Source organism: Paroedura picta, chromosome 12, assembly GCF_049243985.1.
Source record: "Paroedura picta isolate Pp20150507F chromosome 12, Ppicta_v3.0, whole genome shotgun sequence".
NCBI lineage: Eukaryota > Metazoa > Chordata > Lepidosauria > Squamata > Gekkonidae > Paroedura > Paroedura picta.
In genome coordinates, this window is record NC_135380.1 from 17,186,193 (window position 1) to 17,194,555 (window position 8,363).

Sequence of the window (8,363 nt, forward strand, 5' to 3'; positions counted from 1 at the left end):
AAACACAATTATGCTTTCCTTGAGCAAGTTACAGAGTGGGTCCCCCCCCCCAATTTTATGTACAAACAATTTTTAACCCATCTTTGAAACCCAAGTTTTCTCCAGATGTCTTACCAAACAGAAATATTAGAATGAAAAATAATCAATAAAATGAATTAAAAATAACCAATGCAGCAAATCATAAATATGCTAAAACTCCTGTAGAAAAATCCAATAACTTACTAAAAGAAGTTTTTAACTGGGACGTGTGGGTTATATATACTTAGCATGTTGCTCCTTGGGTAGTGGACAAGAAAAACAAGATAAAAGCTATTTGGTAAAACTATCAGCTTTGCCTTGCAGCCTGGTCAAGAGGGGCAGTCATCAGGGCGGAATATCTGACTTGGTATTCATAGGAAACAATGTGGTGCAGGGGTTAAGAATGTCATACTAGTATCTAGAAGACCCAGGTTTGAATTTCCATTTGTGCCACAGAAGCTCATGGGGAACTTTTCTGCACCAGTGGCACTGTGCTGGGCTACCACCAGGTGCTTCAGCCAGGGCAGGTTGCCCCACCTCTTCCTGGGTCCGTATGGGGGAGCATTTCGCCCCCTGAACCCAGTCCACCCCAGATTTGTGCATCTAGACAAGGCACCCAGGGCAGTGAGGTTCCACTCCACTCTGCCACCAAAAAAAAAAAAAAAAAACTCACGAGGAAACAAACAGATTCCATTTTGAAATACATTTGTGCATGAGTTTTCTTGCCAGCAGTGTAATTCACTAAAATGATACCTTTGACCACCCAGGTGCAAAAAAGGATGGGGGAGCTCTGAATGATTTTGTGCTTGCCAATTAAGTCACTCTAACAACCTGGCCATTATCCCTGTGGATATGTGACTTTTTCTCTGGAGATGGAGAAGCTTTCATTGATTGACTGTACAGAAAGAAATGTGGCTGTAAGCTGAAACCCCCTCATGAAACTGCAATATAGACTGCACCAGAATGGCTCAGGAAGACACTTTTATAAGGGGGTAGATACTGATCTCTGACCTGAGTGGCCCATGCAAGCCTGTTCTTGTCAGATTTCAGAAGCTAAGCAGGTATGGGCCTGGTTAGAATTTTGATGGGAAAACACCAAGGAAGTCAAGTGTCGTGATGTAGGCAATGGCAAACCATCTCTGAAGGTCTCTTGCCTGGAACACTCTACAGCAGGGGTAGTCAACCTGTGGTCCTCCAGATGTCCATAGACTACAATTCCTATGAGCCCCTGCCAGCTGGCAGGGACTCATGGGAATTATAGTCCATGGACATCTGGAGGACCACAGGTTGACTACCCCTGCTCTACAGGTCTTTGATTTGATGGCACATTTCTACCAATGCCATACATACAGTACTCTATGACATTGTTTATTGTATGAAATAACTTCTTGATATATGGTCTTTTACTGTTCCAATTATTCCGACTCTGATTCAGAAAATGCTGATTATTTTGTGGATTTTTCAACAGCTACAAGGACACTGAGCAACCAGCATAATCAAATTGTAACTTCTCCCAACCCTTTAGAGGAAACATTTTCAGCCCTTTGGTCCTTAATGGCAGGATTTACCACACTGGTAAATCAAAAGCATTCCAAATTAAGGTAGGATGAAGATGGGTGATGCCCCGTGCCACAAAGTGGCTCACCAGCTACCAGCTGTTTTTGTGATATTGCATAAAACATAAACATCTGGCACTTATCTGGCTGATAAATATTGGGGCCTATAAAACTCCTCTACAACCCAGCAACAAAACTGTAACATTTATGCAAACTTAAACTATGAGTAATACTGTTATTTGAGCTCTGAAAAGGGATTTTGTAATGGGGAACTGGGTTTTTTTTTGGCTATAACTTGAGAAAATAATTGCAGGAGGCATAATAAAAAGACTGCCCTGTGAAATTTGCATTTGTGGTAGTGACATTTGCAATATAGTATGTCAGTTGAGAAGCTTATGGAGCCACAGCGAAGAAACTGGCAATAAATGTGTCCTCCACAAAAGAATCTAAGCGGCACCTGGCAGATGCTGACTGATGAAGTATAATCAGCTGTTGACATGTCCCGTAAAGATGTGATACTCCATCAAGCACCCAGCATCCAAGGGGTGATCAGGTTTGCTGGCTCCATTTTGGCATTGTTGACACCCCTTGGCTGATGGTGCCTTGTTATTAGAATGTGACTCTCATAGAATTGCAGTGAATGCAGCTGTGTTAAAAAAAAAACGCAACAAAAAAGCTATAATTTGAAAAGCTATCTGAAAAGACTGATTGCTATAGATATATTTAAAAAAAAAATAGATTTCATTTCTTGGTACTTAAAATTTCAGTCTTTTTTGTCCCCAGACACGATTTGTCCTGAAAGCTTTCCAATCAATCAGTCTTTCCAGAAATAGAAGGAAAAGTTGTCAACATGCTACTATGAGTTTCTGTCTGGTGACACGTAGTTAGGGATCTTTACCAATTCGAGAGGAGTAGATCGAGTGGGGGAGAGGGGAGGGAAAGGAGACATACTGTTCTGATTTTAATGGACTCAGAAAGGTGGGACTCTGTGCAGGATTGTTTTGATGTCGTCTCTCTCCCTTTGTTCTTACTTTCGGCTGGATGTGAACGTGCCACCAGGACTCCTGGGAATTCTGTTCTCAGCCTTTCCAGTATTGCCTCAGCAAACACAGGGGAATTGTGGGGGGAGGGGCAGAGCCTGGGGAGAGTGGGATTTAAGGAGGATATGATGGCACTTTTTGGTGAGACTTTAGAGGAAATGCCTAGAACTACACGAAGTGGAGGCCATTTTTCTCCTACTCTTCAGTTTCGCAGGGGTGGGGAAATGGGGCTAGTGATGGAAAGTCCTGTCAAGTTGTAGCCTATTTAGCACCATCTCTTAGGGTTTTCCGGGCATGAAATATTCAGAAATATTCTGTTTCTGCATAGTGACCTGGGACTTCTTTGATGGTCTTCCATCAAAATAGTAACTGGGGTTGACCTTGCTTAGCTTCCAAGTTCTGATGAAATCAGGCTTTGCCTGGACCATCCAGGTCAAGAACTAAGGCTGGGAGTGGGTCAATCCCTGCCTCAGGTGGGTATATGAGAGGCCTACTTTTAGGATAGATCTACCAGCTGATTTCTCCATTGATACATTCTAAAACATACCAGGAACTCCTTATACAGTCTGCATCTCATCTCAAACTCGGTGTCTGATTAGAGCCACACTTCCAGGTTCTGATCCAGGAGAGTCTGTACCCCCAATAAGCATTTCTGGCTTTTCTGTAAAAATAAGCCTGCATAAAATAATATGGAATTAGATGAATATCGTGTGATAAGAGGTTTAAAAATTGAGCTTTTACAGTTGTCTGACTGATTTGGTTGCTGCTTACTTATATTTCTGGCTACTTAATAGTATGCAGTGACAACAGGCCTGTGGGGGACGGGAAAGTGGAACCCCATTGGACTGCATGGGAATGTGCATGTGTGAAGAACGGCAGTTAACCTGCATTATGTTGTTCGAATGCATGAAAAGTTAGCCAGCAAAAAGATTTAAGCTGTAAAACATGCAAAACCGATTGTTGAAAAATGTGCTTTCTGTTCATGGCTGGCGAACAGACTGTGAGCCAATCTTGCTCCTGTTTGAGCATCTCTAGCACCTAACACCCTTAGTCTTTTCTCCCTCATAACTGCATCTTCCTTAAATCTGGTAGCATTAACTTCTAGCTGTCACTGTGAAGAGCAAAATTACTCTGTAAAATGTTTACTTGTCTCACTATTTATTTGTCTATATTACTTCGTATGCAGGTGGCTGCAGGAGTCACAAATCAAGCAGAAGAGTCTGGAGGGAAAGTCTCTGAGGTCTGTTGTGGACTGGCTTCTTGCCAGTCCTCTGAATCTCTAAGAGAGGTAATATATTCACGCTATAATGCTAACAATGGGGGGAAATACCTGCTGCCTTTATATTGGCAGTTCTGGAAGGAGGGTAAACACCATGCTCTTTCTGGAACAACCACTCAAACCAACAGCAAAGGAAGGGAGCTAATTTTGCCCCAATGACATTTAATCCAAACAAACAGTAAAGCCTTCATGGTTTCACAATCTGCAAGAGGTTATTCCCAAACAATTATTTATGTGTTTGTCCTTGTTTGGTCGGTGAAATATAAAATTGGCTCCTAAATCCTTTCACTGAAGGCTGTTTATTGCCAAGGTAATTAAGCTCCACTCAAGGAATTCATTTTAATAAAGTTCATTGGCTAGATTATTTTTTAGCTAATGATCATTACAGGTTTGGTCCCAGCCTCACTCCCAGTGGACAGCTGTCCATGTCCTGGGTATAGCTGTCACACTCGCTGCTGTTAATTGGCCCCTTTGTTGCAGTCACACCGAGTATCCCAGTAAATCAGAGTGGTTCAGGAGACTGAATTCAACTTCAGGGAAGAGCTCATTAGACTTGGTAAGGAGTTCACGGGTTCATCCCAAAGCTGTGTTGAAGACAACGCTAAAAAGCAAACTCTGCAACTATGTTTCCCTGTATCCTTTGCAGCTCAACAGGCTTCAATTCCCCAGCTGGGGTGAATTTCTGACACTGTGGCCACAAAACAGCAAGGCTACAGCTAGCAGTTTTCCAGTCTGGGCCAACATACATTTCAAGCCGTGAACCTATGAGCTGTATGACCACAAGATGAAGAATCCAGAGGAAGGCCCAGTTGGTTGTCTCTGGATTTGGACATTCCTGGGAGTATTGTGCCTTCTGAGTCTACTACTGCATTCATGGTCTTCCCCTATTTTATTATCACACAGCATAAGTTAGTCTGAGAATGAATGACCCTAGGCTACCCAATGAACTCTATGTCTGAATGGGAATTTGAAAGAAGGATGTGTATTACATACTTTTTGCCAGTGAGTCACACTCTCTCGTTGCTTATTGTGATTATAAAATAAATTGAGAAAAAGCCATAGGTTTGTCCCAGAGTATGGATGTGAGTCACATGGTGTTGCAACTTGGCTTCATCTAAGAAGGTCTGGGTCTGGTTTGTGCCTCAAAAGGAGGCCCCCCCTGGGAACCCAATAGGTTGGATCCAACCAGCTTTTCTGTCGGAGAAAAAGGAAGGAGCCATCATCTTTGACCACTCAGAAAGGTTATGCTAAGGATCGTGGAACATGCTGGTACAAAACCCATGTGGGACAAAGGCAAAGCCAAAGAATGGAGAAGAATTCAGAGAGAATGAGCAAACTAGTTGGCTGTATCCATCCTATATATTCCATCCTGAGTTCCACAATGAAAGAGAAGCTGGGTCAAAATAAAGGTCTAATAAATAGGGGCATTTCCCACGGCTTAAAAATAGCACAATGGTTGCCGATTGAAAACGCTACTAATTTGCCATAACGCACGACGTCGTCAACAATCTGCAACAATCCTGAAACCGATCAGCAATAAGCGCTTCGTTGTGGCGCTTTCAGGGGAATCCAGAAAACTGGATTCACCCTCCGGATAGCGATACACTCCTGCAACCAATCTGCAACACTAGCGCTAAAGACCTGTGCGTTACCATTGTAGCTGGTTCTTCAAAGTCCCTCCCCCTGGCTCTCTCCTCCAAACTTCCGGCGAAGCGATCGCCATTTTTTTTTCTCGGAGCGAGCGGGGATAAACGCACCGGCGAGCCTCTTTCTGTTTAGAGGCTTCCCTGGCTTCAGTCCTTCACCTTTAGTCACTAAGCACAAACCACTTAAAAGCCCGTTTGCTGAAATAAAGTCCCTTTATTTTTTACACATAAATTCAGCCGAAAATCGAGCCCGTGAGAAGGGGGGGGGAATTTTTTTTTATCACTCGAGGCAGCGTGCAAACGATCATACAATCAAACGATAGCTCACAATAGGCAGCTGGATGGGTCTCTCCGTAGCAACGAATCTACACAGATTCGTTGCTATGGGTCTGTTTTTTTTTTTAAAAAACCTTCCTTAAAGGGAAAGCGGCTGTTTGGGAGCATGCTAACGGCTGCCCATTGGCTGCTTGACGGCCAGGGGCGGGACGAGCTTGGCAATAGCGCTTCCTTTCTAGCGATTTCTGCCGAGACCGGAAGCCTGTGGGAAACGCTAAAAAACGCAACTGATTCCACTACAAAGCCAGGTGTGCAAAACGACGAATTCCACTATTTTAAATGGCGATTTTTCATTCCGCAAACAATTTGCAACAAAGATCCCCGTGCGAAATGGCCCATAGTATATGCCACCCTGACCTCCTTAGCAAAAGTGTGGGTTAGAAGTGAAATAATATGCTTTCAAGTTCAAGATACATATATTGTTTTCCTTGCCCTCCTCTCTGACTATTTCTGTTCATATAAACCATCTCTGTGCCTTTGTGTCTTCTTGCTTCTTCTATTTACAGGAGCTTGAGTCTCCGTTCTTCCCACAATCTGACTTTGTTTTGTAATATTTCACATAACCAGGTTTGCAATTAGAATGATGAATCATCTCCAAACAAAGTAATGTTATTTTAAAAAACCTTCTGGTAGCCCACCCATATCCCCCCACGCCTCCCCTTCCTTATCCCATATTAACAGTGTCATGAAGATAACTCTCATCTGCTCAGCATTGTCATGGAAATCTGCATTGCTATAGCAACTTGTACCTATTGCAAGTGCAGTGGAGGGTGCAGGGAGTTGACACTTTTTGGGGAATATGTCAGTAACTGGAAACGTTACTGGCCAATAACATTTCACCAGCAAGAAAGGATGCCAGCAAGGGAGGACTCTTCTAGACTGGCCATTTCCCTTGAATATAGACAAAAAGAAATATTTTTCCATATAAACACTTTGAGATGATGTGCAGAAAAGTCTTGCATGCAAGTAACAGCAGGAGGGAACAACAACGCTCTCTTTACTGTACCGTAAGTCTTGAAGTGACTTTGGTTAGTACATATTGTGGGAGAGTTCCCAACATTAGATGTATTAATCCGAAGCAGAAAGTAGAGAGACTACCAGATTTCAGAAGCTCGTTGGTTCTGTCCTCCATTTCTTTTCCTTGTACAAAATCAGACCTACAATGCTTTATTTATGAGCTATTTTCTTTTCCTTTACCATTGTATTTTGCTTATGCATCCTCACAAATGAAAGAACCACATTTCAAATGCTGTATTACACGGTGCTTATTAAAGCCCTATACAGATGTGACTGGGAGAGCTAAAGGACCAACTTCTCCTATATGTTCCCACTCAGTAATAAAGATTACAGGGAGATGCCCTCGTGACTGTCCCATAGACCAAAGAAGCTCAGCTGGGGGGGGCACGCAAGAGAGGAACTTTTTGATCGCAGTCCCATAATTACGGAATAACCTCTATGAGGAAGTATGTCTGGCCCCATCATTTTTAATCTTTAGAAAGCCATTGAAGGTAGCTTCTTTTGGAATCACATATGGGTAAATTTGCTAGCAGTCCTGAATTGTGATTTTAAATTTTGACTATTTTGTTTTTAACAGATTTCACTTTAAGTGTTTTATCTTTGTTGCAAGCTGCCTTGAGGGAGCTTGGTGGCTAAGGGAGAAAGGTGGCTAAGAAATGTTTTAAATAAATAAATAATACATTTATAAGCTAACAGCTGACTTGTGGGCAGATTAGCCACCACCCCCTTAGCACAGGTTCCTTGGCCTATCAGGATGCCATAATGGCAATGGTAATACCTGGAGATTTGGAAATACCTGGATGTTTGACTTTGGAGAGTGGAATTTAGAGAAGGGAAGAACCTTGATAGGGTATAATGGCACAGAAACCATCCTCTCGAGCAGCCATTTTCTTCTGGAGAAGTGGAATAAATGTTTTAAATATATAAATAATAGCGTGACTTATGTTGTCTGGAGATCAGTTTTAATTCAGGAGCTCCCTACTCCCCACCTGGTGATGGACAATTTAACAGTATTCCATTATGTTATGGCAAATCCCAGTTTGGCTCCAATCCTAAACTGGCATTTTTTGCAACAATTGATTTTTTTTTCTGGCCCATATACTGTCATGAACCAACCAGCTTTCTCTTCCACTAAGAAATCAGAAGCTGTACCAGTTGAATGTCGATCTAAGCAAAAGAAGCCTCATGGGATGAGGGTTGTTCTTTCTGTCAGAGAGAAAAAAAAAGGACAGAAATCAATTTGTCTCTCACCTTTGGTGTCTCCTAAACCACCTGGTGGAATGAGCTCCTAGAGGAGCTGTGGGCCCTGTGGGAGCTTCCAGCGTTCCACAAGACCTGCAAAATGAAGTTCTTTAACCAGATTTATGGTTGAGGCCAGTATGGTGAGAAGATCCGGTTGGGCCTCCCGGTGCTAAGCGGTCTGCTCAGCCTGCATCTGTGTGGGTACTATGTTGCAATGCTTTGGTAAAAA

General features: G+C 42.7%; 1 long non-coding RNA gene across 1 annotated transcript in view; it reads left to right on the forward strand.

Moving 5' to 3' along the window:
• Positions 1–4,664, forward strand: part of LOC143821771 (uncharacterized) — a 40,876-nt gene extending 36,212 nt beyond the window's left edge. Inside the window, exons 2-3 of the long non-coding RNA XR_013225906.1 lie at positions 3,801–3,902; positions 4,540–4,664. This is a non-coding gene — a long non-coding RNA (uncharacterized LOC143821771). The remainder of the gene's footprint in view (positions 1–3,800; positions 3,903–4,539) is intronic.
• Positions 4,665–8,363: the final 3,699 nt, after the last annotated feature.